Here is a 10,606-nt window from a genome sequence, read left to right on the forward strand (position 1 = left end):
TACTTCAGTATTACTCGGTAGCTTTCCTTGTTCCCTCTCACTCATCATGCTAGCAAGAGTACCTACGTGTTTTTCTAGATTCAAAATGGAAGCTTGTTGAGTTCTTAATGACTGATCAAACCTCTCATTCGTTTGGGTTTGAGATGTAATAAATTGTGTTTGAGATTCAACTAGCTTTGCCATCATTTCTTCTAGATTTGACTTTTTCTCTTCGGGTTGTTGTGTTGGTTTATATAAGCTAGGTCTTTGTTGATTGAAAGTGTTGTTTTGAGTCGGTTGGTTATTCGGACCTTGTTGGTTGTACCAGTTATTTTCGGGTCCTTTTGGATTGTAAAGAATGTTTTGATTTCGATTGAAGTTTAGCTTTGGCGGTTGATAATTATTTTGATAATTATTTCCAGGCCTTTGGTTCATATAGGAAACATTCTCTCGTTGTTCCAATGTTGGTTCAATGTGACAATCTTTCAATAAGTGTGGTCCACCGCATAGCTCACAACTAATTCGTATTGCGTGAATATCTTTATTCATCTTTTCCATTCGTCTTTCGAAAGCATCTATTTTTGCGGAAACGGAATCAAAGTCATGGCTAGAATCGGCTCTAGCCGCTTTAGATGAACGATATATATCTTTCTCTTGGTTCCACTCATGAGAGTGGGAGGCTGTGTTATCAATAATTTTGTAAGCTTCAGTTGCGGTTTTCTTCATAATGGAACCACCAGCTGTTATGTCGATGTCTTTTCGTGTAGCAACGTTGACACCTTGGTAGAATATTTGTACTATTTGATAAGTGTCTAAACCGTGTTGAGGACATCCTCTCAACAACTTTCCAAATCTTGTCCACGCCTCATATAGAGTTTCATTTGACTTTTGTGTGAACGTAACAATTTCTCCTTGAAGTCTCACGGCTTTAGATGCCGGAAAGAATCTTTTAAGAAATTTCTCAACTAAAACATCCCATGTGTCAATCGCCCCTTCAGGTAACGATTCTAACCAATCTTTGGCTTCTCCCTTTAAAGTCCAGGGAAACAACATGAGATAGATCTGCTCATCTTCCACTTCTCGGATTTTGAATAGTGTACAAATTCTTTTAAACGTACGAAGGTGTTCGTTAGGATCTTCATTCGGTGCACCACTGAATTGGCATTGGTTAGTTACCATGTGTAGAATTTGTCCTTTGATTTCATAATCTGGCACATTAACTTCTGGCTTAATAATGGCGTGACCTTGGCCCGTGCGTGTAGCTCTCATTCGGTCTTCCATACTTAGAGGTTCTAGATTTTCCATGATTGGAAGTGTTGTATCTGAATCACTAGAGGTTTCTGATTTAATGGTTTCTTTCCTCAACAATCTCTGTTTGAATGATTGGTGGTTCCGGAGGAAAGTTTAATGGTTCGGGATCTACAAACCGTTCCTGAATATTCTCCGGATTCTCAATTGTGAGGTTTGTTTCAAAAACTGGATTATCGGAAATTTGAGTTTGAGGATTTGGTCGACTTGATGACGATTCTAAAGAAAAATCAACGGCGGCGATATTCGTTAAACGATGTCTTGATCGAGTTACAGGTGGTGAACGTATGACCGGCGGCGAACGTCTTGCTCAGTGCATTCACTGAATATCCTATTAGTTTTTAAAAAGGAAAGAAAAATTATAATAAGTTATCCAATTAATAGACTTTTCTGATTTTGCCCACGTTTCGAATAGCCAAAAGATGCAGCAGAGGGGCAGGATTCGTTTGGTCTCAAGATAATTGAGTACTGTTTGGCTCCAATAACCCGGTCCACGTACAAATCCAACTATTACTACGAACCAGAAAATTTTGATGTCTATCAATTTAACCACTTAAAATAAATTTTCGTAATTTTAAGAAATTTAGAGAAGAAGTAGAAAAAAATCTAAGTCCTAAAAACTAGAATGGCGAGAAATAAGAAAGAAATAGATTGCGCGTCGAAAAGTGTCGAAAAATGAAAAAGGCGAAGAGTGACGTAAAAGTCTTTAAAACACGCGACTAATCGATCCGTATTACGACTATTATCTTAAAATTAAAACTACAAATGGAGATTACTAATTGAAATTGTAATTGATACATAGGTAAAAGCGTCAAAAAAATAAAAATAAGAAAATAGCACGAAAAATGGCGTCGCAAAATTTTAAGGCACCTAAATTTTAATCTAAAGAAAAAGTACTTAAGGGATTTTACGGCAAAGCCTAAAAATTCTAGAAGTAAAAATAACTATGGCAAAACTAAACTTAATACTAAAAGTTGCGAATATAGTCTAAAAATCTAAAGGTAATAAAACTAAAAAAAAAAAAATTTTTATAGACAAAATCTTAAAAATATATTTTTTTTATAATTTTTTTTTTTTTTTTTTACGTTTTTGTTTTTTTTTACGTTTTTTTTTATCGTAGGGGGTGTATACAAAATAGTATTATTTTTAGTGCAAAATACTATTAAATATGCTACAATTTTACACAAGTTATTTATTTATTTATCGAGTGGATATACTTAAACCTTGCTACAACACTATAGGCAGTGTACCTAATCGTAGAGTAGTGTAGTTTTTAGTAAGTCCGGTTCGTTCCACAGGGAGCTGGTGATACTTACTATATTTTTAACAACTATATTTATACAAAATATATATAATTATATAAGTAGTAATATTATTATAAAAGGGGGGTTTTACCGTTTAATGACCGGTTTGTCGATTCTATATTTTAAGCGCAAAGATAAATGACGATAATTAAAGTGCGTAAAATAATGACAATAAATAACATGACAGTAAATAAAATTGCGAGTAATAAAATGACAGTAAATAAAGATACGATGAGAAATACAATAAAAGAATTATGCTTATTTAAACTTCCGTAATCATGATGTTTGACGTGTTGATTTTAATTTATTACCATGGGTTAATTGTCCTTTGTCCTGGTTTATTTGATACGTCTATCTGGTTTTTGTCCATAATAGTCCATCGGTCATAAATATAAAGTGCGAGTATCCTCGTCAAATTACCCTTATACCCGAAGTCAAATATTCCAACTAATTGGGGACTTAAACTGTAACAAGATTTTAATACTTTGTTTAATAATTACACCAGGATGTCGACTGAGTGTAACCCAAGGTTTTAATATTTTGTTATCAATTATACCAAGTGTCCTTGTACATAATTTCACCCCTGTTTTAATTATTCTAGTGGCTATTAATCCATTCCCGTGTCCGGTTAAATGAACGATTATTCGTACATATAAATACCCCGCCCATCGTGTCCGATTGAGTGTATATGGTAATTTATAGGGACGCCCAATTGTAAATCTTTATATTAACATTAACAAACTATCATTTAGTTAAACAAATATAAAGCCCATTAATAGCCCATAGTCTAATTTCCACAAGTGTCGTTCTTTTGTCCAAACCCCAATTATGGTACAAAGCCCAATTACCCAATTTTAGTAATTAGCCAAACATCATGATTACTTCGTTTTAAATAAGCATAATAATAACTTAGCTACGAGACATTAATGTAAAAAGGTTGAACATAACTTACAATGATTAAAAATAGCGTAGCGTTACACGGACAGAATTTCGACTTACACACTCAAACGATTTCTATCATAAATCTTATTATTATCATAATTTAAAATTAAAATTAAGATTATTGTTATATCTTATTAAGTTAACATTATGATAGAGATATAGAATATAGATATTGATAATTGATATTGATAATAGATAGATGATCGATATATAGATAGAAAATATGATCGAAAATAGGTATCCTTCAATTACGTTTACATAGCCTTTTATAGGCGAATTTATAAATTGAATTTTCACTTATGACCCCTGAACTATGCTCAATTAACAACTTTTTATTATTTAATATTATTCTTATTATGAATTATTTAAATATTATATTTTATTCTTGTGCATAGTTGACTCATAATTTTTACACCGTTGCGTCGAGCGTTGAGAGTTGGTTCATGTCCCGGTTCCGGATTTTCGAACGTCCTTGCGTACTATTTTATATCGTGTACTTTGCGTTTTGTAACTTGTACTCTTGTCATTTTTAGACGTTCCTCATCAATAATTTGAACCTTTTTGATTGTATCTTGTACTTTTTAGCATTTTGGACCTTTTTGTCTTCAAATCTTCGTTTTCGCCTTTTGTCTTCGCACTTATTAAATATAAACGAATATTACTTGAAAATGGAACAATTGCAACTAAAAACTTGTCATTCTTGGGGGATAATGCTATGAAATATATGTTCCTTTTTAGCCTTATCAAATTACCTAAACGAAATATTTTAAAACGCGTATTAACGGAAGATGTTATAATTACATAACGGACTTTAGAATAATTAAACGGAAAGTAAACGGAAAAAGACGGGATGTTACATTACCTACTCCATAAATGAAATTTCGTCCCGAAATTTAAGTAGGCGTAGTGGTCGTTATTTCTTCCTCGGGATCTTGCGTTTCCGCATCCACGAATAAATGAGGGTACTTTCTTTGCATTTGATCTTGCCTTTCCCAAGTAAACTCGGGTTCTCTTTTGGCATTCCAACGGACTTTAACGTTCGGGATTCTACTTTGTTTTAACGTTTTGACAGAGTGGTCCACAATTTCAACCGGTTCCTTCACAAAATGAAGGTTGTCGTCAATAGTAAGCTCTTCGAGAGGGATGACAAGTTCGGGTTCGGCAAAACACTTCTTCAAATTTGATACATGGAAAGTAGGATGAACGGAGCTCAGTTGAGGCGGAAGATCTAAACGATAAGCAACGGTTCCAACACACTCTAAGATTTCAAAAGGACCAATATACCGCGGATTTAGCTTCTTGCATTTTCCGAAATGGATTACACCTTTCCAAGGTGCGACTTTTAACATTACGCGGTCGCCGGCTTGAAATTCGAGGTCGTTGCGTCTTTTGTCGGTATAGCTCTTTTGACGACTACGGGCCGTCCGGAGCCTATCTCGGATTTGAACGATCTTCTCGGTTGTTTCATGAATGAGTTCGGGTCCGGTGATCTATGTGTCGCCTACTTTGGCCCAACAAAGAGGAGAACGACATTTTCGGCCATATAACGCTTCGAATGGTGCGGCGTTAATACTCGCGTGATAACTATTGTTGTAAGAGAACTCGACTAGTGGCAAATGCTTGTCCCAAGCTTTTCCAAAATCGATAACGCAAGCTCGTAGCATGTCTTCCAATGTTTGAAATGTGCGTTCGCTTTGTCCATCGGTTTGTGGATGATATGCGGTGCTCATGTCTAAACGCGTTCCCAACACTTCTTGTAAGGTACGCCAAAATCTAGAAACAAAACGGCCATCTCGGTCGAAAATAATCGATAATGGTACACCGTGACGGGCTACGATCTCTTTAATGTAAAGTTGTGCAAGTTTTTCCATTTTGTCGGTTTCCTTCATGGCTAGGAAGTGGGCGGATTTGGTGAGACGGTCAACAATAACCCAAATAGTATCATAACCGCCTATTGTCTTGGGTAGTTTTGTGATAAAATCCATCGTTATTCTTTCCCACTTCCATTATGGGATTTAGGGTTGTTGAAGTAATCCGGATGGTCTTTGATGTTCGGCTTTGACTTTGGAGCAAGTTAGGCATTTTCCAACATAAGTAGCAACATCCCTTTTAATGTTCGGCCACCAATATTGTTCCTTAAGGTCGTGGTATATCTTATTGGCACCGGGGTGAATCGAATACCTTGACTTATGGGCTTCCTCTAGAATAAGGCTTCCCAAGTCCCCATAACTAGGCACCCAAATTCTTCCAGTGAAATATCGGAGTCCGGTCTCCTTAACTTCGAATCATGAGGCGAGGACGTTTAAGCGTTCGAGAGATATGTTTTAATCCTTAAGAGCTTCATCTTGGGCTACCCGAATTTGGTTATTGAGATTGGTGTCGATGGTGATGTTTAAAGCTCGGACACGAAGAGGCACCGCTCTTTCTTTTCGACTTAAGGCATCGGCTACTACATTTGCGTTTCCCGGATGGTAACGAAGCTCACAATCATAATCGTTCAAAGTTTCAATCCACCGTCGTTGTCTCATGTTTAGTTGCTTTTGATCGAAGATGTGTTGAAGGCTTTTGTGATCGGTGAAGATGGTACTTTTGGTCCCATAAAGATAATGTCTTCACATTTTGAGTGCAAAGACAACGGCTCCGAGTTCGAGATCATGTGTCGTGTAGCTCCATTCATGAATTTTTAGTTGTCGAGAGGCATACGCAATGACTTTCTTTCGTTGCATCAATACACACGCAAAACCATGTTTTGAGGCATCGCAATATACAACAAAATCATTATTGCCTTCGGGAAGTGACAAGATAGGAGCGGTGGTTAGCTTTGTATTCAAGATTTGAAACGCGGACTCTTGTTCGGTTGCCCAAATGAATTTCTTTTCCTTGTGAGTTAACGCGGTTAGAGGACGAGCAACCAAGGAGAAATCTTTGATGAATCTACGATAGTATCCGGTGAGACCCAAGAATTTACGAATGTGAGTAGGAGTAGTAGGAGTTTCCCATTTACTAATGGCTTCGATTTTTGTGGGATCGACTTTAATACCTTGATCACTTACAACATGACCAAGAAATTGAACTTCCTTCAACCAAAATTCACACTTGGAGAATTTGGCATAGAGTCGTTCTTATCTCAAGAGTTCAAGCACAAGTCGGAGATGTTGTTCGTGCTCTTCTTCGCTTTTAGAATAGACCAAAATTTCATCGATGAACATGACAACGAATTTATCGAGGTACGGTTTGCACACGCGGTTCATGAGGTCCATGAACACCGCCGGTGTGTAAGTTAGGCCAAATGGCATTACAAGAAATTCATAACTACCATAACGAGTCCGGAAAGCAGTTTTGGAGACATCTTCCCCCTTAACCCTTAGTTGATGATAACACGAGCGGAGATCGATTTTTGAATATACACAAGACCCTTGTAGTTGATCAAAGAGGTCATCAATGCGCGGAAGAGGATATCGGTTCTTAACTGTCAATTTATTTAGTTCATGATAATCAATGCACATTCGTAGGGATCCATCTTTCTTCTTAACGAACAAAATCGGAGCGCTCCATGGTGAATGGCTAGGTTGGATAAAACCACGGTCAAGTAGTTCTTGGATTTGACTTTGTAATTCTTGCATCTCGGATGGAGCAAGTCTATACGGTGTACGTGCTATGGGTGCGGCTCCCGAAATAAGATCGATTTGGAATTCAACCGGTCGATAAGGTGGAAACCCCGGCAATTCGTCGGGAAATACATCAGAAAAGTCACTAACAATTGGCACATCATCGATATGCTTCTCATCGGACTCGACTTTCTTAACATGGGCAAGGATAGCAAAACAACCCTTACAGAGTAGTTTTCTAACTTTAAGGCACGAGACGAGGTTGAGTCCTGTGCAACTCTTATCGCCATAAACAATCAAGGGTTCACCAGTCTCGGAAGGAATTCAGATTGTGTTAAGATCACAAAGGATGTGAGATTTCATTTTAACTAACCAATTCATACCGATTATTACATCGAAGCTTCCTAGTTCCATGGGTATCATGTCAATTTCAAACTCTTTACCCAAAATGTTTAATGCAAACCCCCGGTAATATGTGTCGGCACCTTATAGGTTCTCGTTGGCCACCTAAATGGCATAAGTAGTATCTAGGGGGAGTGGTGGAGTGCAAAGAGTATGAACCAAAATCTTGGATACAAAACATTTATCGGCACTCGAATCGAATAAGCAAGAAACATAAGAGTTGTTGAGAAGAAATGTACCCGTGACTAGGTCATTGTCATCCCGGGCCTCTTGAGCGTTAATGTTGAAAGCTCGGCCGCGTGTATTGGGGTTAGCTTTCTTCTTTGGGCATGCATCCCTATAATGGCCCGTTTGGCCACATCCGAAACAAACACCCGATTTTGGTGCATTGGGTCCCTTTTGAGTGACGGGAGCGGTATTCCTACAATCGTTGGCCACATGGCCACTTCTTTGACATTTGTTGCAAAATGACTTGCCACATTCACCATAATGATGTTTGTGGCACTTGTTGCAAAACGGTTTATTCCCGACATAACTTTTCCTATCATCGGAGGTGAAAGGCTTCTTAGCGGGGTTGTTGTTATAGTTGCTTGATTGAGGGGCTTCCCACTTTATTTTGTTGCCACCCGATTTATCCTCGGCCTTAGATGCCGGTACTACGATTTCGTCTACCGTTTCTATCAATTGGCGGACCATCTTCAAAGCTTCTTGGTGGTTAGCGGGTTTGGATGTCATTACTCCGTGTTTGATACTCTTTGGAAGACCATCCATGTAAAGTTTAACCCTTAGAGCCTCAGGGTTCACAAGGTTTGGGCACATCAAGGCTAGTTCAGAAAATCGTTGATTATAGGCTTTGAGGTCATTTCCGACCGCTTTTAAAGTTCTTAGCTCTTGTTCGAGCTTTCAGGTCTCTTCACGTGGGAAGTATTCGATGATCATCTTTTCCCTTAAATTGGCCCAAGAGAGTGCATGGGCCTCATCGGTACCCACCGATTGCACATAGGTGTTTAACCAAATGAGGGCGACACCGGCGAAAGTGTGAGTGGAGTATTTGACCTTGTCTTGGTCCCGACAACCGCTTATGCTAAAGACAGCTTCCGTTTGCTCAATCCATCGGGTGAGCACAACCGGTCCCCCGGTTCCACCGAAAGTGTGAGGTTTGCACCCCATGAAGTTCTTGTAGGAGCACCCTTCACTTGAATTACCTGCTCCTTGATTGTTGTTGTTGTGGTTGTTGTTATTGTTGTTATTGGAGGAGTGACCGGCCATGGCCGCATCCACGGCGGTGGCTATCATTCGTTGTAGAGCTTGTTCGGGAGTTTCATGGCGTGGTACACGGCGAGGAGGCATTATTCCTTCAAAACACAAGAATATCGTTGATTAGTATTCTTAATAATACTAACCATGATATGGAATAAGGATAGAGAGAAAATTTTCCTTGACTCGCCTTAAATTCTTTATGTTATAATGTCAGAACGTCCACGTGAGTCACCGTAATATAATCCCGGAAATTATATTACCCTAATTCATATGTGCATTCGACATTACCTCATAAAGTCAAGGTGGCGTGTCAATCAAATTAAACTATGTGAGATTAAGATAAAATAAAGGTTAGATATGATTAGAAGAGTTCGAGTATAAATGCACAAGTAGTCAAGTAATTCCTACTTCAAGTCTATATACCGGTTGTAGTCTAGACTCACTAATGTACCCTATGACTCGGGGTTGACACCAATGAACTCTAAATCCCTACAACCAAAGCTCTGATACCATCTGTAGCGACCCGACAAAATCGTCATTGACGGCGCCGTCTACTTAGGTCCCGTTACGTGGTCATAAGTCTTTAAAATGACGTTTGACCAAAAAAATATGTCGCATTCATTTCAAATGTAAAGATGTTTCAAGTTTACAAAAGTAGTTCAATGACTAGTTACATTACAACGTTTAACGTACAAATGAAACCTATGAGACACAATTTAAAAGTAAGTCAAAAGATGCTCCATGTATGCATGTATACTCGACATCCAAGTAAGTATCAAAAATAGTGAGCGGAAGCATGTATCACATAGTGTTCAAGGACCTGAGAAAACATATAGAAAACTGTCAACAAAAACGTTGGTGAAATCATAGGTGTAGTAATAAACATTGCTTTTGAACCACAAGATTTAATATAGTTGATTTTCCAAATTGTTTGCATTCCAAGATGTTTGTAGAGCACCCAATTATCAAGACTTTACTGTTTGGTACTAATGGTGTATCCTAGGAGATACACGCATAAAAACATCAGTTTCATGCAAAAAACTTAATCAAAGAGCACAAGACATAATGAAATTTGGCAGTTTTCAGAATTTGCCACCCAGCGTACAGTAGGCCGCCCAGCGTCAAGCGTAAGCCCTGCAGGCAGCTTCTATGCATAAGCCCTTTAGCTCAGCGCGTGAACGGCACGCAACCACGTCACCACATGCCACCGACCTTTCAGATATTTCGTGTAACAGAACCACTCAGTAATTGACACGTGTATCCCGAGAATTTTGGACATTCTACGCCTATAAATAGACCCCCCGGGTCACCACATTTCACATCATCATTCTGATCTGAACTTCAGTCAGAGAGAAGTACACTTTCTCTCTCACACAGTTCTTTCTCACTCTAAAACAACATTAGCTGCTTAGCAGCAGTGCGCTAGACGGATCATTACAGATTGATCTACAGATTGATTGAGGCCACCCCACAGATCTCACATCTGTGTTCCGGGTCTGCAGAGATTATTTCTCGAGGGCAAACAACAATCAACAGTATACGCTACACGCTGAGCAGCTAACTTTCTGTACTAGTACCTTACAGTCGCTATATGGAAAATCGTACTAACAGATGGCGCCACTCGTCTCAAAGACCACCAAAACCACCAAGAGCACGAAGGCAACTGAAACAACCTCATCAAAAACAACACTTGAACCAATCGATGAAAATCTCATTGAAAACATAGTAGTTGATCAGTTAACTCTTGAAGAGACTTCTGTTGAAGAAGAAGATCATTTGAACACTGACACGGCAGATGATCAA

The sequence above is a fragment of the Rutidosis leptorrhynchoides genome, chromosome 9 (genome assembly GCF_046630445.1).
Source record: "Rutidosis leptorrhynchoides isolate AG116_Rl617_1_P2 chromosome 9, CSIRO_AGI_Rlap_v1, whole genome shotgun sequence".
NCBI lineage: Eukaryota > Viridiplantae > Streptophyta > Magnoliopsida > Asterales > Asteraceae > Rutidosis > Rutidosis leptorrhynchoides.